Source organism: Mytilus californianus, unplaced genomic scaffold (genome assembly GCF_021869535.1).
Source record: "Mytilus californianus isolate M0D057914Y unplaced genomic scaffold, xbMytCali1.0.p SCAF_11, whole genome shotgun sequence".
NCBI classification, from domain to species: Eukaryota; Metazoa; Mollusca; class Bivalvia; order Mytilida; family Mytilidae; genus Mytilus; species Mytilus californianus.
In genome coordinates, this window is record NW_026262593.1 from 1,620,352 (window position 1) to 1,644,771 (window position 24,420).

Consider the following 24,420-nt stretch of genomic DNA (forward strand, 5'->3'; position numbering starts at 1 on the left):
AAAAAAAAATGTGTGTAAATCGTACTAATATTCTTTCAATGTATTTTTTAAAATAGCTAAATCTTAAACTGTTGACAAAGGAATAGGTCTTGTCTGTATAAATTTTTATCGACAATTTAGATGTTGAAATTAAAATGGCAATCGTTGACATGTAAACTATACAAAACACTCAAGGCCAATCTAACATGACTGAAGGTGCATGGTCAAATATTCGCCCTGGAAAAACGATATGCTATACTAATACAACTACAGACAAAATATCATTGACTTAATTAACATAAGTGGTTCATCTTAAACTGACCTAATCACTACAATTTACATGAAAACTAGGCAAAAAATTAAAAAGTCAATAGCCAACTACTGATGGGCAGAACCATTTAATCCAAATGGAAATGATATAAAAAAATGCTGATATAACTATAAAACTAAGAAGATGTGGTATGATTGTCAATGAGACAACTCTCCACAAGAGACCAAATAACATAGAAGCACACCAAATATCATTTAATTACCATTAACGGTTCACCCTAAACTGACTTAATCACAAACTTTTGTATCTAAACTCAACAAAATTTTCAAGGGCGATAGAGCATGACTGATGGAGCAAATAATCGCCTTGGAAATAATACGTGTCAATGCCTATACAAATAAATACCAAATATCATTGCTTTATATTCAGTGGTTCCCCTAAAATGACCTAATCACAAACTTTAACAAACTGTGGTCGTCGACTACGGAAACTGCACATCTAAGTCTCGTCCCACTACTGCGTAGAGGTGATCCAAGAAATCAATACTTCATATTGAAATATTTTCTGTTGAAGTATTAAGAATAACTGAACTCATATATCTTGGGTTTCTTGAGTATAAATAGTCCAATACAAAAACGTAAATCTTTGTACATTTCTCAAATTCATCACGTTCCTTTTCCAATAAAGTTGACAATAAATAATATCTTACTCATTATAAACCACATTATGTATATTCACACGCCAGATATCAAATGCAAATTGAATCTCGGATGACACTATGACACGAAATTTTGGACTTATTTCTTATTACTGGTAAGTTGGTATACCCTGAGGAGATATAGACACGCGTTTTTAAATGCGTGATTCTTCAATTGAACATACTGGGTTTGTTAATCGTTGTTGTTCCTCCAATTCCCTGAATCGCATAGTTGAATTACTGTTTATATTATTTTCGGTATTTTGCACGATTTCATTTCGTCTATTTTTAGACGTCTGCATACGACATTTTCTTTTCCATTGACAAACCCCAATCATTCCCATAAATAAATAATATGAAAGTAAAATAACAAGAACTAAAATAGAATCATTACGAATGTATGGTATTGTTTCAGCTCCGAAACATTTTGATAAAACAATGGAGTCGTCCTCCCTTAAATATACAAGCTCACTTAAATACACAGAAATGCAAATGGTGTATTTTGTTGCAACTTTTAAATGCTCACACGTAAAAGAATGTATATGCGGTTGTAACATATCGGAAGAAAATTTACCACTATTTAGAAAATATTCCACTTTTGATCCAAGCATTGTTTTATTGCTAAAAACAGTTTCTTCATAATTCCACTCAATGGCAATGGAAGACGTTGTTAGCGCCAGCAGACGAACTTTTAACAGATGATCGTAATTAGATGGTTGTGTAGGTAACGTCATAACTGAATCGTCCATTGATTGGTCGTTCATTACGTCATACTTGACATTGTTACTCCTTGTTGAATTTACTTTTGTAAAATTGGCAAACAACGGCGTCCACAACCAAATCATTTTGATAAAGTTATCATTATTCATCCATTTCATTTCTTGGCTATACTTTGTACCAACCTGAAAGATCAACTGAAACTGTTATTATTAGAACTAAAACAAACCGAAATTACGGCAATCAATTTACAATCATATTTATGTTGATAGAAGAACAGCATCAACAGCGCTGTTCCTTTGCTTTTTATGTGTTGTTTGCTATGCATGTACTGATTTTGTGTCATGGATGGATACCCCAGATCCTTTGTTTTTCTATTATATCATGTCTGTCACTTCTGAGGCAACCAATCTTAATTTTAATACAATTTACGCTCTAAAAGAGGGACGAAAGATACCAGAGGGACAGTCAAACTCAACGATCGAAAACAAACTGACAACGCCATGGCCAAAAATAAAAAGACAAACAGACAAATAATAGTACAGATGACACAACATAGAAAACTAAAGACTAAGCAACACGAACCCCATCAAAAACTGGGGGTGATCTCAGGTGTTCCGGAAGGGTAGGTAGATCCCGCTCCACATGTGGCACCCGTCGTGTTGCTTATGTTATAACAAATCCGGTAAATAGTCTAATTCGGTAGGTCACATTCGTGAAAAGGGAAAGGTATTGTAGTTACGACATAAGGAACATATCCGATATCATCTGTGAAACGGTTATTCCATAACGGTGAACCAACTCGTGATGGTGTCCGTAAAATTTACGAAGGGATAATTTCAACTTTCACTTCTAACCGATGGACATCACCTCGTCAGCAATTGTATTCGCTGATATCTTAATGTGTTCTTTTAAAATATTTGGTGTTGACTGCAGTTTGTTTGTAGTTTCTATTAACAATATAATAAGAAATGTCACCCTAAAAATTTCGTGCATCAGAAGCGCAACTGGCAAATAAATTTTGAATATAACGACTAAAAAGTTAAATAACAAAAATACCGAACTCTTCGTTAAATACAAGGTCTTGTTATCTTCCGAAGTACTATTCTATTTTAGAAAAAGGAAGAGACGTTCTTTGACATAACCCTGGTTCAGAACATTTCTGCTCAGACACTGGTGACGTTTTATAAAGTCTGAGTAGCAGCTACAAGCTCCTGAATACCAAATGACTTGGGAAATGTATATCCCATATGCAGGTGAAGTTGGTATATTGCTGCTAAGGTGAAGAAAATTTATAATTTCAAAATTAAAATCGTCTCGTTAGTCATTGATTCTGGTGCTGTTATGACCGCTTATGACCAACTCGATGAAAAAGTCTAAAAATGAGGCGGTGGAAGCCGTGTCTGATGTTTCTTTAATTTCTAGTTCTGGAGGATATATAACTGGAACCCAGTCAGAAAAGGTTGGATTGTTAATGGAAAGAACATTATCAATATACCTGAATGTGAAATTAAATTATCTGGCTTCTCCGATCTTCTTGGTTTTGATAAATGTCTGAAGGAACTCCGACTCTATGAAAATAAGAGTTCGGCAGGGAGAGGCAAACAGTTCGTTCCTATAGGAATGCCGACAATTTGTTGAAAAAGTCTACGTCTAAATTCAACAAATATGTTGTCAAACGAAACTCCAGCATACTGATCACTTGAACCTCGGTGTAGAATGTTTTACCTTTTATTTTTCTATTAACAAAATATGCCGTAATTGAAACTAGCTTAAGTAATCGCACGAGTGACAAACGGGAGACCCGGTGCGTCAACAAATAAGTATATTATGCTATATATGCATCAACCCTCATGAGATGTTAGATCAAATGACTATTCTTGCCTTCAAAGATAAATTACATAAAGATGTTTTTCGTAAGCTGACACGTGGTATTCGAAAGACAATTTGTGGTATTGACCATAAAAACCAACATTATCTTTGACTTTTATTTTTAAATTTCAAAACCATGAGTATTTTTATCATACTTTCCTTCTTTTTTTTTCGGCATCAAGTCGGGCGAATAAGGAAACGTCGAAAATTAGTACATGGTGAATCGGCCGTGCTAGTAAAAAGGAATTATTCACTTGCAGTCAATTAAGATCACTTCAGTCTTTGTTCAAACTGTTCAGTAGTTCTTATTTACCTGTACACATCAAAAATAATACTGAATTATATGCAAAGCTACTGAACGGTACTGAATTGACTGCAAGATAATTGTCTGAACAGAACTGAATTAACGCAGTGGATAAGTTTGAAAATTGACTGAAAGGCTGAACATGACTTTTCGGATATGTAAAGCTCAAAATGACCGTTTAATACTAAAATGTATTCATTAGTATCCGCGGATGACCTTTATATACAGTTTTGACCGTATGAATATATCAATAATAGATTTATATAATAATAAGAAGATAACAGTAATTACCACAAATATTGGAGAGTAAAAATGACACAACAACCACAACACCCAATTATCCGATCGATAGACGTTCAGACAAAGACAACCAGCAACGAACAACATTTGATTTAGAAATATTTACTTAGTACAGGCGGGGGTAATAGAAAATAAGGAAGAAGTGGTACAATTGCCAATGAGTAAACTATCCACCATAGACTACAGGACGATGATTAAACAACCATAGGTCACAATAACCATGTGGTCTTCTACAATGAGTAAATCACTTCTCACAGGCCTCTCTTTTACCGTGCAGTAAGCTTTAAATTGCCCCTGTATGACAAAATTATATATTTGTAACAATTCAAATGAAAAAGCCAACGGCCACCTTCTTGTTTGGCCTATCTAGACCAATATTTCAGTAAACGTAAAAAACATAATAAAACATATGAAATTGCAGCTACTATTAAGTAACCAATAAGATGAATTAGTGGTAGCCAGTAAATTGAGACACAGTCCCATCGTATTGGTCAAACAATTTGTGATTCTGACTGCAAAACTGTTGTGTTGATTAAAGTCGTTCTTATATTTTAGATAAAAAGTTAAATCACAAAAATACTGAACTCCGAGGAAAATCCAAAACGGAAAGTCCCTATTTAAATGGCAAAATCAAAAGCACAAACACATCAAACGAATGGATAACAACTGTCATATTCTTGACTTAGATGTTATTTTCAGGAGTCCATATCTGTTAATGAATGAACAAATAAAAGACGACACTTTAATTGGAGAAGCAGGGTCAAAATATGCTATAGTAATCTTGCTATGATAGCCACAACTATTGCTTAAATATTCATAGAATGTAGCAACTTTTAAGGTGGTACCCAACACCTTGACTAATATTAATTTGGCTCGTTTAATTTTCCTTAAATTTTGACAAAATGTTTACTTTGACCCTTTGACAAAAATATAAAAATTTCAAATAATTTGAACCAACCACTTTATCAGAAAAATTTCACTGGTTATATAGCAGTTTGACAAACACTATTTTTGATCATTGAGAAGCTTAATATTTCCTTAACAATACAACGTGATTAAAACGTCTAGCTGATTTTTACAGAGTTATCTCCCTGTAGTGTTAGGTACCACCTTAAGGAACATAAAAGGGCATATAAGGGTCTAAACAATCCACAGAACAGCTGTTATCGACATATATTAACAAGTAAAAGAGGTCTCAAAATTTCTGCGAATCATAATAGATGAAGGAAAGAAATCAATTTTGATTGAGACTAACAGAAATATCGTATGCAAATGTATTAAAGAAAAATTGCCCGTAATCGTTACTATTTACTGTAGATCAAAACATATTGCTTTTTGCAATTAAAGCGTCTAGTTATAATCGTACACATTGAAAATAATTAGATACATAAATTTATCTTCCTTTTTGATTTTCACGTGTTTTATTGCTATCTTTTATGTAAGTGAATTTACTTACCTGTTTATCATTAGTTAGAAGCTGTTCACATGGCACAAGGCGGAATAAACCTAACCTGTAAAATATTTAAAAGAAATCATATGTGCGTATTAATGTTAAGAATGGACGTTAACAAATATAGTGTTCGATGAACATATTTGCATCGTAAATATTTATTAACAAAAGCTCTTTCTATTTGTAGTTGTGATTGAATAAGGACTGCAAAAATAAATCCATAGTTAAATTCAACTCATTACGTGTATGCTTTGTGTGTTTCCCCATTTGTTATGAACATATTTGTATTTTAAATGTTTATTACAAAAGTGCTTTTTTGTATTTGTGATTGAATAAGGTCTTCAAATTAATCCATAGCTTCATTCAATTCATTACGTATGTGCTTTGTGTGTTTCCCCATTTGTTATGATGATAAATTTTAAACTGATGGTTTAAAATACAAAAGTATATTATATGATAAGTCCAATAAATTCATATGAATACCAAACTTTACCGTCAACATTAGGAAATATCATACCTAACCGTCCTAATTAGGAAATTGATCGTCAGAGTATGATTACAGACATGGTATGGTGAAATCATTTCTTCACGACGGGTGTCATATGTGGAGCAGGATTTGCTTATCCTTCCGGAGCACCTATGATCACCCCAAGTTTTTGGTGAGGTTCGTGTTGCTCAGTCTTTGGTTTTCTATGTTGTGTTTTGTGTACTGTTGTTTGTTTGTCTTTTTCGTTTTAGCCATGGCGTTGCCGGTTTATTTTCGACTTGCGAGTTTGATTTTCCTATTGGCATCCTTCGCCTCTCTTCTTCAGGTATACAATTTAAGGCAATAGTAGTTTACCAATATTTTGTTCTCACAAGTACTTTGTGGAGATACAAATCAAGGTGAAAATTTCTTTTTTTTTTCAAAATGTATGAGGGAATCGCATGAACTCCAAACGGAACGAGACCAGATTTGTCCTAAGTAAATGTCTCTGGCTATGTTTGCATCACCTGCCATGTATATTCTCTCTCAGTCACAGAGAGGCGAAAGACACCAAAGGGATATCTAAGCTGATAAGTAAAAAAACAAACTGGCAACGCCATGGCAAAACACGAAAAAACGAAAAGACATCTACAGTAACCACAACATAGAAAACTAAAGACTAAGCAACAGGAACTCCACCAAAAACCGGGAGTAAAATGTCATAATCGGTAAAGTACACAATCGATAAATTTACGGATCAGGAGACTTAAATCGTCAAGTTTTTATGAATACAAAATTATACATTGAATGTGAACTACATGGACAAGCTAGTATCGATCAGAAAAAGAAAAAACCAAAATACATCAGAAATGGAGTAAGAGTACTTGGTCCATCAAGTACTTCTTGCTCCAAGTATGGCTACTATTGGCCCGAAAACACAGTTATTTGGTAGTGCATTTCTTTAAGACAAAAAAAGGCAAATTAAAAAATTCGTAAGGGTTCCGAGGAACCCAGTGTCTCGCCTACTTTTTCTGTTAATAGCAGGCTCAACAAAAATGAGGAAGTAAATCAATAAAAATATTCCTCTTGATACTATCTTTTGATTGTAAGAAGCTTCTGTCCAAGTTTGGTAAAAATCCAGGATAGTTTATGAATCTAATAAATGTTTAAAAACTTTAACTGCAGACTGAATGTAATGTTAACTGGAAGAAAACAAAATTTCCTTCTAGATACTAGCATTTGATCATAAACAAGCTTCTGTCCAAGTTTGGTACAAATCCAAAATAGTATAAGAAAGTTATTAAAATTTTAAAAACTTTAACCACAGAGTGAATGTTGTTTCCTGGCAGAAAATCTAAGTCTATTCAAAAGTAAAATACGGATAAAATGGATTTATTTATTTACAAAATTTACTTCTAGATACTATCTTAAGATGATAAACAAGCTTCTGTCCAAGTTTGGTGCAAACCCAGGATAGTTTAAGAAAGTTATTAAAATTTTAAAAACTTTAACCACAGAGTGAATGCAATATTTCCCGGCAGAAAAACTAAGTCCATTTATAAGTAAAATACGGAAAAAATGGAATTTTATTTTTACAAAATATACTTCTGGATACTATCTTATGATCATAAACAAGCTTCTGTCCAAGTTTGGTAGAAATCCAGGTTAGTTTAAGAAAGTTATTAAAATTTTAAAAACTTTAACCACAGAGTTAATATTTGTGGACGCCGCCGCCGACGACGACGACGACAACGACGGAATGTAGGATCGCTATGTCTCGCTTTTTCGACTAAAGTCGAAGGCTCGACAAAAAATCGCACCTTCTCTTTCCAAAAAAGATTTTTACAGTGTAGTGTAATACTTTTGGGACAAATTATATCAAAATTATAGAAAAGTCTATCGGCTCTAACTCAAAATACGGATAACTGTTAAGGGGGTCTGTAATTCAGTTTGACAGCTTCAGACATACTAATGTTTGACCTTTTTAAACTGGACCAAATCACTACTTAACCTAAAAATGCATGCCCAATTTTTTTTTCATTTGCAAGTTAAACACTGTCCACACTAGGGACTCTATTCGTAGACAACGAAAATCAAAGGACGATAACTGTGTCCCCGGACCTATTGGTAAGATTCGTAATGATTATCGAACAAAAAAGAAAAGGGACATTTCACTGGTTAGTTGTTACATAATTCTGACCAATGTATATTATCATTTATCTGATTCTTGCACTATTTCAGAATTATATTTTCATGATATTAAACACAATGGCTGAGGTCACGAACACATGTTTTTAAGGTTGGTTTAAATTTTAAAACATAGTTCGATATTTCAGTTTCTGTTATAAAACACATTCAACAAAAACAAGTTAAAACATGCACATCTATCAAAGCTAAGATAAATTAATCACATGGTTTGTATTTCACACAGCTCTAATGGATTTGATTCCTTGAAGGACTTACGATTGCTTTTCAACAGATTAATTCTATAGAAATCACAAATGTCGTTAGATTGTGTTAGAATGTAATTGAAAAAGACACATATCATCACCGTCCATCATTGTCTTTGTGTTAATATAGAGATACTGTAATTAAAATATTACAAAGAAAATTGAAACGAGAAGTCATTAGAACACAATATAGTGCAGGTTGCTCCATATTCAATTCATGAATTATGACCTCCCTTCCAAAAATATCTTTTAACTATCGGTTAAAGATAAGGATGAATTAAAGAAAAATGTTGCAACAATATGGTTTACTCCACAGATTACTTGCGCAAAACATTTATTCATAATAGATGAAGTGGTAAATGAGCTTAAGAAATAAGGCCAAATAAATAAATAATGTTTTCCCCCAATCCAAGAAAAAATGCTACTTCCCCATAAAGTATTACCCAATTGGGGACATTAATATGTGTACGTCTTAAAGACTTCTATATCCTTCGATAAATTGAGGCAGCAGTTGTTTACTGATATACAAATCAAGTTAAGGTAACAAATAAAGACTGAGGAAATCGCATGAACCCAAAAAGGTGGGTCTCATTGGGGTCTAAGCGTGACGCGGGATTGCCGATTTTTTGTAAGCGTGACACGTGAAAGTCAAATTATTGTGCCGTGAAAACGGGAAATGAAGTCTAGCGAGACACGAGAAATTACAAAAAAATTAGAATTGCTTACGTACATAGTGTAAGCGGGATACGGGAATCTGACAAAACAGTAAGCTGGATCCGGGATCAGAACCCCCCAATGAGACCCCCAAAAAGGAGGACACCGATGGCGTATCTTGCTATTCATAGAACATCTGCCAAATGAATTCAAACTCATTCAAAATGTCAGAATCGGGATTTGGATGAACGTTTTTACACAGAAACCTATTTTTTTTATCCTGTCATCCCTCCAATCTATTAAAAGTGAAAGAAGATATCTAGCCGGGCATTCGGAAATCTTAAGTTCAATAAATGCAGACAAGATAATGGCCAAACATTTAATTAACAAAAGAATAAACAACGATAACAAAATATCAGACAGAAAACTGAAGACTACGCAACTCAAACCTCTTCAATTACCAGGAGTGAACTCAGGGACTCCTGAAGGATAGGTAGTTCCTGCTCCACATGTGGCGCCGTCGAGTTGATCAAGCAAGTAAAAATTCAAAAACAGGTCGCTTTCTGTAATGTCAAAATAGAAAAAAAACAGGCGGGATCTAGGTTACAACAAGTAGCACGATCCCGTACTCATATGTGACACAGATATTCCATAACTGTCAACAAAACCATAATGGCGTCCGTAAACTTTCAAAAAGATGACTTCAACTTTATAACTTGAACCCTTTTTGCTTAGCTACTTTGTTAATTTAACCCTTTATCAAGGAAATCTATTCAAACATAGTTTCAAAAATACCTTCAAACATGTAAGTAAGGATAGTCGATTTTTCGGTCATGATCTCATATAAATAATAAATATAATGATAACAATATTCGCGATTTTTGTTGTTATTTGATGTTATACTATAGTATTCGAACGTAGTAAAAAAAATATTGCTATAGTTAAAGTAATTTTTACGATAATGATAAAACTCTTGAATTACATATGTTATGCATATATGTAATCTGATATCATAAAGTGGTAGTAAAAATTAATTTCATAGGAATTTGTTGATACATTAGAGAATATACAACAATGCAGATAAAATACCAATATTGAGAGGAAATACAGTAATAAGTACTGTGGCAAATTATTTTTACTAGCAGCGTTTCCCTTGTTTGTGGTAACCTTTTTTCTTATCACTGAAGTAATGACATTAAAAAGATATTAAAGAAACTTACCACAATTAGTTGATTTATACGGCAAATATGTCACCAGTTAACATCCTTCATGTCGTCTGCAAAATCAATGAAAATAAACTAGTGTTATAACAATCAATACAAAACAGTAACCGATAGAAAATATAAATATTTTATCAAATCATTTAATTTATGAAAATATTTCCCCTGAAAATATTCTATCGACTGGAACGTGGGTGTATGAATAGATAATGTAGGGAAAATGTGTTGACATTAATTAATGTTTGATGAATTGATTTCCCTGGGAAGCCTTGATTTACTTTACTCGTTTATATGTAGTAAATTAGTTGTTAATCTCCATATTGAGTGTTACGATAGACTATGAATATACTATACATAAATAGTTCAGGCAAAGTTATCCTTAGATGGATCTGGCTATTTTTTAAACCTCTTCGCTTGTTCATATACTTGTGAATCCTTGGTTTTTACTTAGTGGGGGTTGGAACGTTCCTAATTAAGGTAGATCCAGTTCGTTTGTAAAAAAATTATGAAGTATTATTTTTCATTTTTGTCCTACAATATTTTTGTATTTAACAAGACGTTAATGCAACCGTTATATAACTTTTCCATTGAACTAAAGAAATACAATACAGTTCTGAATGTCAAATTAAGGGGACATTAGTTTACCGATCAAAAGCATCTGTACACACTTCTTGTATATTATTTATTCTACAGTGTTGTTTTGAATCCACTGGCAAATATAACATGCCTATTAGAAGGAGGATATATGGTTATGCAGTAGTTCATAAGGTCACAGTCCACAGGAATTCTGCTCTTTGGACAGGTGGTTGTCTCTTTGACATATTCTGCTTTTCCATTCCATATTCGAATGTTACCCTACCCGGGCACATTATTCTGCAACCTAGTTTATCAGTCTTCGCTCTTACTCATAAATTTCATGCGCCATGCGGCATATTTTATTTGTTATTAGTGTGCGAAAAAGGGAATATGTTTAAGATCAAACAAAATTTGGTCATTTGATAATTTATCAAATAAGTAAGGAATAGGAATCAGGAAGGGGAAACAACCACTACTAGAAACAAACGGGACTCATTAATCAATGTATTGCCCTCACATGGAAAACTAACGACAGACCAGCATAAAATAGATAAAGATGCTATTAATATGGTAGCTTTGTAATCTGTGCAACATAACAACTTGTACAAAAAATGAAACATATGTAACGAATACACTCGAGTCTCCGGTAGTTCTCTCCGTCCGATTATTATGTCACACATCGCTTTTCCAATAATGTTAGCATAATGATTATTTTCGATTGATCATTCCATTCCATTCTCATTAAATGTTTTATAACAAAATAATAGTTGTTACAAAGTACATATTATACTGTCGTTGACAATTTCCCTGAAATATTTGTCGTATTATATATAAAAATGGGGAGGTGTGGTGTGATTGCCAATGAGACAACTCTCCACAAGAGATTATATGACATAGAAGTTAACAACTATAGGTCACCGTACTGCCTTCGGCAATGAGCAAAACCCATACCGCATAGTCAGCTATAAAAGGCTCCGAAAAGAGAAATGTAAAACAATTCAAAAGAGAAAACAAACTAACGGCTTTATTTATGTACATAACAATGAACGAAAAACAAATATGATATACTGCAACAAACGACAACCACAAAATTATAAGCTTTTGACCTGGGACATTCACATACAGAATGTGGCGGGGTTAAACTAGTTTGAAGGCACCAAACCCTACCCCTAACCTGGGACAGTGGTGTAACAGTACAACATAAGAACAAACTATAAAAATCAGTTGAAAAGGGCTTAACTCATCGGATCGATTCAAAGCAGAAAAACTACTAACAAAAACACAGACGTAGCAAGGAATTTATAAATCCCCACAACAAAACAGACACTAAGTACAGATATGAGAGTTCTCGCAGTTACTGACAGCTAGTTGGATGCCAATAACAACTAATAAAATAAAATCATATATTTAAGACTAAAATATCAATCAGTGCACACCCAACATCCAATGAATTTAGCATAAAGACGTCATTAACAGTCAGAGAAGAACATGACCTTGTCAAGATACAGGAATCGACAGATTGTAGAACCGTGAATAGGTTTGTAACAATAATATTTAGTTTGGTTTTAATTTACTTATAACAAAATCAATATTTATACCAATAAGAACAATATTCAAAGATCTAATTACAGTGTTGAATTTCTTACCTTTTAGAATAAGTTTATTTAAAGGATCGATAAGTTTACCCAGATCGTATCTAAATATGCATTATGTATATATATATATATGTATATCTACATGTTGCAATGACCGAATGCTCTAGTTTACAAACAGTCAACTGATGTCTTGTAAGTGTCAGACTCAGTACAGATGAATTATCGTGTCGTAAATAAAAGGATAGCGGGTCAAATCCTTTGATTTTATTACATTTTATCATTATTTGTGTGTGCATGTATATGTGTGTGGAGGGGAGGAAACCTTGCTTGAAAGCACCACTTTAAAATACACGTTTTTCATCACATAAAAACGTTTTAGAAAACAATTGTGCGCATACGTATGCATGATGTATGTTGTTTAGGCAAAATATCCTATTTTAAACACATTAATGCCCTGTTGATACTACGATACCACTGCTGTTAGGAAAACATTCAAAACCATTCTTAAGTTATAAATACTGTACATCGTTTCAGAGATTGAAATGTGCATATAATGGTCATTTTGTGAAATATATTTATGAATGATATAATTATAAAAATTTCACAAAGACAACAATAACAACGAAAACGATAGAACTGGATCCGTTGATCATCACTCTGTCCCCTAAAAGCAGACAAACCGGAAGTGTAAAAGGTTCTCTAGAACTTAAATACACTGCCCTGTACGCAGATTTATTAACAATGCTTAGTAATCAAGCCCGGGATTGCGCATATTTATTTTTAAAATTTCTGAGGATAGGAAAAAGTAATGAGATGAAACTAATAGGTTTCACGTAGGGAACCCTGATTATGACAATTAACTTGATGAAGTTCTGAAATTTACAAGTCTAAGCTAAGATTCCCATGGGCAGTTATTTCGTTCTTTTCAGGATTGAAAAGACCCATTGGTGGCCTTCGGCTGTTGTCTGCTCTATGGTCGGGTCGTTGTCTCTTTGACACATTCCCCATTTCCATTCTCAACTTTATTAAAATAGAAGTCATTGAATTTCATATATGAGATCAAATTTCTACTTTGATAAGTTGAACTTTGATGATATTGATAAACTGAGGAACTTTCATCAATATGGAATGACTGATACGGTTAAATGTCGATAGTTTTTCAGCTCTGGCAAAGAAGGATACGCAACCTAGACTGGACATATTATATACTATTATGAATTCATTCAAGCTACTGAATGAGAGTCTGGATAAGGGTAACAGAATAAAGAATAAAGAAATGCGCTATATAAAGAAAAGAGAATAATTGTGTACTTAAGGTGGTACCCAACACCTTGACTAATATTAATTTGGCTCGTTTAATTTTCATAAAATTTTGACAAAATGTTAACTTTGACCCTTTGACAAAAATATAAAAATTTCAAAAAATTTGAACCAACCACTTTATCAGAAAAATTTCTTTGGTTATATAGCAGTTTGACAAACACTAATTTTGATCATTGAGAAGCTTAATATTTCCTTAACAATACAACGTAATTAAAACGTTTAGCTGATTTTTATAGAGTTATCTCCCTGTAGTGTTAGGTACCACCTTAAATATATAGAAATGTAAAATATGGAGAAAAAATATAGAGAAAAACAAATAAAAAATACAGGTATGAAGGCTCATCCCGTCAACCCATTCAGCCCCCCCCCCCCCCCCCCCCTGAATGTAAGACAAAACATGTAAAATGTCAATGTTAAAATATTCAATATCAGCAAAGCATATTTTTACACGTTTAGTGAAAAGATACCTTTACGATATCTACTTGTTATTAGTATTAATATTTGAACGTGATTAGACTAATGTGATTGTTGTTATATTGATTGCATGTTAATTTACATTTTCTTTAAATAAAAAAGCATGGTTAACTAATTTACGTTCAGAAAATGTGTATAAAAAACAAGTAAGCGATGAATCCATTGGACAAGGCTAGTCATTTTGGGACCCTTTATATATTGCTGTTCGGTGTGAGCCAAGGCTCCGTGTTGAAGGCCGTACTTAAACATTTTTTTGTTAACTTTTTACACATTGTGACTTGTATGGAGAGTTGTCTCATAGGCACTCATACCACATCTTCTTATTTCTATATATCGGAATAAAACTGAAATTAAAAAGTATGGGAGCATACATATCAGAGGTAAATTTATTCTATTTAAGTAGAATAACTTTGGTATTGTTGTTCGAGGAAACAGAAATTGTTTCTGTCATAGTTTTTAATACGTCAAATAACAAAATTTTCTATCAATCGAAGACAAATTCCAAAAAAAAATATAATTACTGTCCGCCTCCCATGATTGTTTTTCGCTAAATGTAACTGATTATAACCAAACTATTTGTTTTCTGTGTTAATCTGTTTAACATTATCTTAACCGAAAACATTTCATTCATCTGGTTCTTCTTGTTTTGCGTTACACTATAGTTGTTCTTGTCTATCTTGAGTTTTGCTTGTTTTGTTCTTAGATTGACTTTGTGTCTTGATCATTAAATAGTTACAGACCTGTTTGATTAAGCTTATAAGTGTCTACCGAAACAAATGATTAACTCCTTGTATCAAACAGAAATGAGACAGGTTTTTCGACTTCTTTTCATATATTCTTTCAACTTAAAAATAGACGAATCAATGGGGAACATAGAGCGCTCACAAATATGTCTGAAGCCGCCACATGCATGTACCTCTCCCAAGCAAGAAGCTTAAAATCAATCGGTTGTTGTTGATTTTGCTTGCCATATTTGTTTTTGGTTTATTGATTTTAGCACAAAAAACAGGTCGTTGGTTTTTTTCTTTTGAATTGTTTCACAATTTGTTTTATGGGTGTCATTCATAGCTTACTATACAATTTTGGTTTTGCTCATTTTAAAAACCTTACGGTGACCTGCAGTTGTTTACATTCTCGCCCTCTGGTTGTTGGATTATTGTATCATTGTCAATAACACCACAACTCCTTATTTCAATACATATGTTTGTACTTATGGAACGCTACTTCAAAAGTAAAAGTGCAAACTTGTTAAATTCAACAGGCAAGTAAAAAAACCTTACATTTTTCATTGGAAAGATTTTCCCAATCACAGATATGCCATGAATGATTGATCTTTCATTTGTAAGGAAAATATGTGGCCAACAGAAGAAACCAAACCAATACATATTTAAAGTGAATTTAAAATTAAAGTCAATCACGTACACAAATGTTAATAGTGAGGTCTAACATTTAATTCAGATCAACCCTTTAACGTGTTTATGTTGGTTTTTTTTCAAATTTGGGTAGTTGTCTGCGGTTGTCCGTTCTTTTGCTTCAGAGAATTTATATTCTAATTTAGTTAAAGATGATGGCAAAATAAGGTGGTGTCTGTTCAATCTAGTCACATTCATTCGAGACATTTTCTTCGATTTAGTAAGAGTTTGTTTGACCTTGTCTATTGTTGCAGACCGTGTTTTGACCTTCACAGTAACTTTTCTAATGTTTTATCTTTATCTAAATAAAAGTTCTAGTATTTATATCAAATTGTCACGAAAATAGAAAATAGAAAGTTGATAAATAGCATTGTAGAGAAACATAAGTAATCTATATTATAAATAATCTACGATTTTAATGGAAATCAAAAGACAACTAAGTTATTCTCATCAGCCAGCACAGCAAGTCTTAATTATTAATAATATGTACTCAGAAAGGACGATACCTCAGACAATCAGTCGAAACATTTATCATAGAGATGACACGGTTAACACAAATTGCCTTCATTTATATTATATGTCAGAGCAATAATTTCTTACATGTAAACAAAGCGCAGATGGAGTATTTATCAAAGTGAATGCCAATGACTGCGAATCGCCCATTAATCGTAGAATTGACCTTTTCCCATTCAAAAGTGTTATTACAAATGATATTGCATTTTATTCCCAAGTGAATGAGTCTTTATGTAACGTCTGTCTTGCAGCATATCATAAATGTTTTATAAAATTTAGCATAAAATATTTATAAAGTTATTTTCATATTCAGATGAACAAATGTTTTGTGGAATTTGAAGGAAGCTGAGGTTTTCGATACATTGAAATACATTATCATATATATTTCTTTAAACATCGTGCATTGATAAATAAAGGCAACAGTAGTATACCGCTGTTCGAAATTCATAAATCGATTGAGAAAAAAACAAATCCGGGTTACAAACTAAAACTGAGGGAAACACATCAAATAGAAGAGGAGAACTACGACACAACAGAAACACAACATTAAAATGTAACACACACAGAAACGAACTATAATATAACAATGAAACAGTTCAAAATGTTTATGTTAAGAATGACATAAATAAGATGATGTGATGTGGTTGTCAAAAGACAACTACTCACCAAAGATTAGAGGACTAAAATGTGAAAATCTAGCAAAGAATTCTTTTCAAATCTGTTCTAGGGTCGTCTTGTACTGGCAATGATGTATGAACAATTCTCCGTTTCAGAATGTAAATGACTGTGGGCAATTTCATTGTGTGTATCCCAATATGAAAGCAATGTCACTTTATTGGTTGGTATTCAATTTTTTTAGACGTTGTTAGCCAATCACGGCGGATGGTGTACGCTTTTGAAAATATGACCGAGCAGGCATTAGATTTTGAAACGGCTAATTTCAAAGTAAGGGCTGTGCTTTTATTTTGATTCGATTTTTTTTTCAAATTGAGTTTCATGCTTTTGTGCTAGGAACAAACACTTTTTGAATTAATATTGATTCACTCATAGGGTCTTTGCATCGGAAATAAACACATTTATTCCTAAACCAGTTGTTGGAATGATACGGGTTATGTTCTTCTCTTATATTTTATGATGGTATGCTAATAAACCCATTAGCGGGAAGGATTGTGCCTGATTTTCATATGATGAAGACATAATCTTTAAATCAGTTTAATTGAGGTCTGGAGCTGGCATTTCAGTAACTGCTAGTAGTCCTTTGTTAATTTATGTTATCATTGTCATTTTGCTTAGTTTCTTCTGTTATCTATTATAACATCGGACTCGGACTTCCTTTAAACTTTAGATTTACTCTACGTATTGCTACGTGTTTGTTTATTCTATATTGGCTAGAGGTATAGGGGGTTGGGTTGCGATCTCACAAAATATGTTTAACCCCGCCGCATTTTTGCGCCTGTCCCAAGTCAGGAACCTCTGGTCTTTGTTAGTCTTGTATGTTTTTTTACTTTTGATTTATCTATATGTTTCGGAGTTTAGTGTGACGTCCATTTTCTCTTAACTCGTACACATTTTTGTTTAGGGGCCAGCTGAAGCCTGCCTCCAGGTGCGGGATTTTCTCGCTGTGTTGAAGACCCATTCGTGGCTCTTTGGTCGGGTTGTTGTCTTTATGACACATTCCCCGTTTCCATTCTCAATTTTATTTACTATATCATTTCTTTTCAATGAATTCGTACGTGATTATACAGGGTAGCGATAGAAAACATTTTGAATGTACGTATGAATGTAAGAACATTCAAGTCGGTTGATTACTTTATAAGTTCTTGTCTGTTAAGGATGTTTGCTCCTCTTGTTTTTGAATTTTTGCAAGATATTCGGAATCCTCTGGTTTTATCCATGTAGTAACCCCTACTTTTCTTTTCATATTTTTATTACATATAGTTTAAAAAGCCATATTTGAAAATCTTGTAAAATACTTGTTATTTTTTCATAGTTTTTGAAAGAAAAAAGGTGTCAATGTTAATTGTATGAAAAATCTAGAGAGAATCATTTCCCGCCAAATTTTTAATGGCTTATATCTTGAAAACAAGCACACAGACCCTTCATTTTTTTTCTGCTTTTTTAGTTCATTTATTCATATACTTTCAATTTATATTAGTCTTTTTAAAAGCTTGTTATTTTGAAACAGAGTAGCGAACATCCTTAACTAGTGATGTTCTAAACATATTTCAGATACTGAAAACATTAGTGGTATTGATTGTAATAATGATTGTTTAGATAAAAGTATTACTGCGGAGGAGGTGTTAAAGGTTGTAAAAGATTTAAAGTTAAAAAAAATCTGCTGGTTGTGATGGTATAACAAACGAAATGATTATAGTGTCATGTGGTAAATTAGTTAAAACATATGTGTTGATTTTTAATTTGACATTCAAAAGCGGAATCTTTCCTTCTATATGGAGAGAAAACATCATTAAGCCTATATTTATGGGAGGGTGTTTTAATTATCCTTCCAACTACAGGTGTATAGCTCTTTCTAGCTGTTTAGGTAAATTTTTCTTAAAGATATTATCTACCAGGTTAGATAACTTTCTTGAAAATAACAGTATATTTCACAAGGAGCAAATAGGCTTTAGGACAAATAGCAGAACAAGTGATCACATTTTAACATTATTTTATTTATAAAAAAATATATTTTTTTAATATTTTAAAAGATATGTACAAAGATGTCTCTTTCTCTGTAAAATTAAAAGAGGGACTAACAAAAACATTTCCCTCATGTATAGGATTAAAACAGGGTTGTATATTAAGCCCTACATTATTTTCATTGTATATAAATGAACTGGTTGAAACGTTTGACCACAAATATGATCCAGCATGCCAAGATGATAAACAAGTGTCTTGTCTTCTTTATGCAGACGATTTAGTAGTAATATCAGAATCTGCATCTAATCTGCAAAATGCTTTAGATGAATTAAACATATTTTGTGATAAATGGAATCTGTCTGTTAATCTTGATAAAACCGAGATTATAATATTCAATAAAACAGGGGAAAAAATAAAAAAACACAAATTCTATTACTATGGAAAACTACTAGAGCTGACTGATGAATACAAGTATCTAGGTTTAATTTTTAAACCATCTGGATCTTTTAGTACAGCAATTGGTCAGTTATGTAAAAAGGCTAGCAAAGCTATATTTTGTATTAGAACATTATTATTTTCTGAAAAGATGAATTAACTACAACATTTAAAGCTTTTTGATTCATGTGCTAAACTTATTTTATTATATAGCAGTGAAGTTTGGGCTACTGTTAGTTTAGTAAAACTATATACTACCATCGAGTCAGACTATGAAAACTTAAGTCCAAATAAGATTCAAATCAAATTTACTTAATTTTTATTGGGTGTAAATAAAGGTGCTGCATGTTAATAATGCCAAACTTTCTGAATTAGGTTTATTCCCACTTTCATTGTCAGCCCTTAAAAATACAATTAATTTCTGGCTTCATATCATTAATATGAATAGTGAGAGTATGGTAAAGGAAGCATACAGTGAAAACTTTAACATGTCTAATGGTTTTTGTAGTAAAATAAAAGTGTTTGTGGGGTAAACTTGGTTTTCAGCATGTTTGGGAAAATCAAAATACTATGTCAAAGACAAAATTACTTTTTTCATTTCAAAAGAAATTAGAGGAGGAATTAATAAAATCCTGGAAACAAGCTCTTTTTGTGACTCTAATAAAGATAGTCATGGTAATAAACTAAGAACGTATCGCAAAGTTAAAAATAGTTTCGAATTAGAAAAATATCTCCTACTGGACCTTAATAAAAGTGTTATTTCTAAAATGGTAAAAATTAGAATTAGTAATTTTAAAATTAAATAATTGTCCACTTTGCAAGGGTGGAATTGAAGATGAATTTCATTTTCTCATTATATGTAAAGCGTTAGAATTTAATAGAAATATACTCTTTTGTAATCTAAGTGATATAGTTCCATCTTTTGTTAATATGTCTGAACAAGATAAATTTAGTTTCATTTTGAAAAGTAATGATACTGACATTTGTACTGTATGTGTAGCTGGAATAAGCGATATGTATGATTCGAACATTCATTTAAAACAAACATAATGTTGTTAAGAACTGTTGTAGTATTTAAGCTTATTGTAATAGCTTGAATTATTAATATAGTACACCTCCACGCAATGTAGATATAAAATATGTGTCTCTTATCATTGAGAAAATATGTCTCTGTATATTTGTTTTTGTTTATTTGTGTCTATTTTGTGTATTTGTATTTTGTAAATGTCAGCTGGTCTCATTCCTGTATTGGAATTTACACCAATAAAATTATTTGATTTCAAATTGATTTGATTGATTGATACTGTAGATCGGACAATGAAAGATTGAGAATCATTAAAACTTATTATTTATTATAATTGAATGATTACTTTAGCATGTACGTTCACTCCTGCATGTGTGTTCAAATTAATTTCCCAATAGACAACTTTCGAGTTCGATGCATTTCCGTCAAAAACTCATAACATCATTCGTGCGTTTAGGCGCATCGTCACTTCCGTTCCAATGTTGAGCAAGTGGTTGGAAAACTATAATGCTATATTGCACGAATTATTCGGCAAATTAAATTCTCATAATTGACAATCAGCACTACTGTCATTAGGGAATTGTGATTAAGTACTTACAAAACAAACATTATTTCTAGTTTATCCTGCACAATGACGATCACTAAGACGCTTGATGAACGTTATTAGTGCAGGGATACAGGCGATCCCTTCTATCTGGTAAATGACGTCATGAAGGCGCGCGTAATTGACGAGTTTTTTCCGGTGAAGGATAACTCGAAAGTGGTCTATTGCTGACATGTGATTTAATTGATACGTCACACAGGTGATTTTAAGAGATTACGCATGCACCATAGTCATTCTAAAAATTTTAAATAAATCATGTATACGTTATCAACGCCTGATAGTGTCGTCTGCGCCAATAGTTGCCCGGTTTATGAAATAATTTGCAAAATTCATTCAAACATTAAAAATCTGAATTATAAAGCTTTAAAAGTATAAAGAGTCTCATATTATTGACATAAATCATAGTTATATATAGTCGGTGAAAAATGAAACAAAATCTCATCTAAAAATAAGTATTAATTTCCAAATTTACATTTTAAAGGGAACGATTGAAATCAATCTCAATTATGATCATTAATTTTGTTCTGCCACTAAAAAGTGTAAATTCATGAAATGAGAAGCAGAACGACATGTACCGGACTTTTTGATTTTTTACGACATTCCCATATCAAGGGAAATAACTCGTATTTTTACTACATTATATTGCAGAATAAATGATTCATGATATTTAAACATCGGTAAACTACTATTTACCGGATTTGTAATAACATAAGCCACATGACGGGTGCCACATGTGGAGCAGGATCTGCTTACCCTTCTAGAGCACCTGAGATCACCCCAAGTTTTTGATAGGGTTCGTGTTGCTTTGTCTTTAGTTTTCTTTGTTGTGTCATCTGTATTATTATTTGTCTGTTTGTCTTTTTATTTTTGGCCATGGCGTTGTCAGTTTGTTTTCGATCTATGAGTTTGACTGTTCCTCTGGTATCTTTCGTCCCTCTTCTATATTAAGCCCTAAATGAAAAAGGTAAATTCAAATCCATTTTATCTGTTACATAGATGTAATATTACGTAATCTGTAAACACGTCTGATTTTCATGGTGTATTTTTTCCCTCATAAACGAGAGAAAGGTCATGAAGTATGACGTCTTTAAAACTGTGCAAAAGAATATTAATTACCTAAAACATATCTGATTGTTATCCTATCAATAATCTGTTAATGTATCAAAACATTTTGCATGTTAAATCTATCAAAAGCTATGTATTCTTAATATTCAGAAATAGCATTGAACGTTTTTATTGAACACAAACAAATTTAAGTTTATATGTAACATCTGCATCTTATATGAAAATTAACTGAGTAAAAATACTTGGGATTGATTAGATAAAAACATTTCTAGACAGAAGCCACATGTTTAATAAATTTACCCTTGTTTTTAACATTTAACAATTAATGGTGATGCCAGTAAACGTCAATAAAACGGCATCCAAAACTTAACAAAAAAACCCAAAGGACATCCAGAGTTTACAGAAGACCTTCAATAATAAATAGTTGTATATACAATAGCTCTATCTCTATATAAGCCTGTGTTCTGGGAAAGCTTTGTATAAATTTAACGTGAACTATCAGGATATGTGAACACCTGATGTTCAGTAGTTGCCGTTTGTTGATGTGGTTCATAAGTGTTTCTCGCTTCTCGTTTTTTATATAGATTAGTCCGTTGGTTTTCCTGTTTGAATGGTTTTACACTAGTCATTTTGGGGCCCTTTATAGCTTGCTGTTCAGTGTGAGCCAAGGCTTTGTGTTGAAGGCCGTACTTTGACCTATAATGGTTTACTTTTACAAATTGTGACTTGGATGGAGAGTTGTCTCATTGGCACTCATACCACATCTTCTTATATCTATCTAATTTTCTTAATAAAAGAAAACAAGAAAATGCAAAATGATGGAAGACAGCCTCAAATAACCAATCGGGTATAAGGAATCGCCATGGTAGTCAATCGCTCATCGGGATTTAAAACTCACAAATGTATTTAATCGTTACACTTTTATGGGAAATGAGATTTATAACCAGACATGTCTTTCATATCAAGCTTTTCAAATCTTACGTTCGCAAATTATTACAAATAGTTTCTGTGAGAATGCTGAAATGTGATTTGTGTAATCACCCTGACGAGCTGCTGGTAGTAACACCATGGATATGATGCCAAAATAAGTTGAAATTGTTTAATATTCTATTATCGTTTGACATTTACGTTGTTCTGCATCGACATGAATAGTTTGTCCTTATAGTAATTTGACATTTCAGTTGTGTACAGCATCAATATTAAATGTCGCCGATAACAGTCATCACCGTACACCAATTAATTTACCATGTTTCTTTGTGCATCAATGAATTGTATTAACCATTCTCAGCATAGTTCATATTGCTGTAATGTAATTTCTACTTAAATCTGCAGAGTTATTTTATGCAAATAATTTATCAAGACGATAACGTTGATCTAGAAACTTACTATTCTTATTTAACGATTTTTAAGCGGGTATCACGGTAATTTGGATATTTTTACCAAAGACGTATCTTATATAGATCAAGAAACAATTCTGTCTAGTTTTTTTCAAGAGTTTCCTTATAGGAGAGACGAGGGATAATAAAGGGATATTTAAACTCATAAGTCGATAACGAAAAAGGCCAACAACAGTCTAAAATCACAACACAGAAAACTAAAAACTGATTATCACGAACCCCACCAAAAACCGAAGGTGATTTCAGGTGCTCCGGAATAATGAAAATGATAGAATGATAGATGTAAAGAATGCTAATAAAAGATACGAAAAGATGTCCGTCTAGTACAAAGCAGGGTTAGTATTCATATTACATAATATATATAAGAAGATGTGGTATGAGTGCCAATGAGACAACTCTCCATCCAAGTCAAAATTTACAAAAGTAATCCATTATAGGTCTTCAACACGGAGCCTTGGCTCACACCGAACAGCAAGCTATAAACATGTTCTCGTCCTGAATATGCATATTTTACCGCTGGAAGTTAAGCAACCATCCATCATCATCATCATCATCATCATCATCATCATCATCATCATCATCATCATCACCAATTTGGTCAATACAAAAGACATGTTTTAACGACACAGGGTTTACATGATTACAAGGACAAGCTAAAATAATCAAAGGAAAATCGCTGTTAATTGTAAAAAACATTTTAACAAGGTGTAGTTGCTTATAGGTCTTACAGATGAACAAAAAATACAAAGGGGGCAATCGAAAACCATTAGTCCAATAAAACAGACACAATGATACCAAAAAATTAAAATGTCAAACGTACAAATACCAATAGCAGTTCATACACTAAATGTTTCACCACTCGTGTTACGCGTTAACAAATGATATGTCAAATCCATTGATTATGTATATTGCATTGCGGGATTGATCAATGTCCCTTGTCCGAATCATTAAAATCACCATAAACAACAAACCATCGTTATAC

General features: G+C 32.6%; 1 long non-coding RNA gene across 1 annotated transcript in view; it reads right to left on the bottom strand.

Annotated features, from left to right (window-relative positions):
* Positions 1–808: 808 nt before the first annotated feature.
* The window catches only part of LOC127719349 (uncharacterized), a 52,548-nt gene continuing 28,936 nt past the window's right edge, over positions 809–24,420 (bottom strand). Inside the window, exons 2-4 of the long non-coding RNA XR_007990231.1 lie at positions 10,381–10,436; positions 5,597–5,651; positions 809–1,849 (exon numbers count right to left, since the gene is read on the bottom strand). This is a non-coding gene — a long non-coding RNA (uncharacterized LOC127719349). The remainder of the gene's footprint in view (positions 1,850–5,596; positions 5,652–10,380; positions 10,437–24,420) is intronic.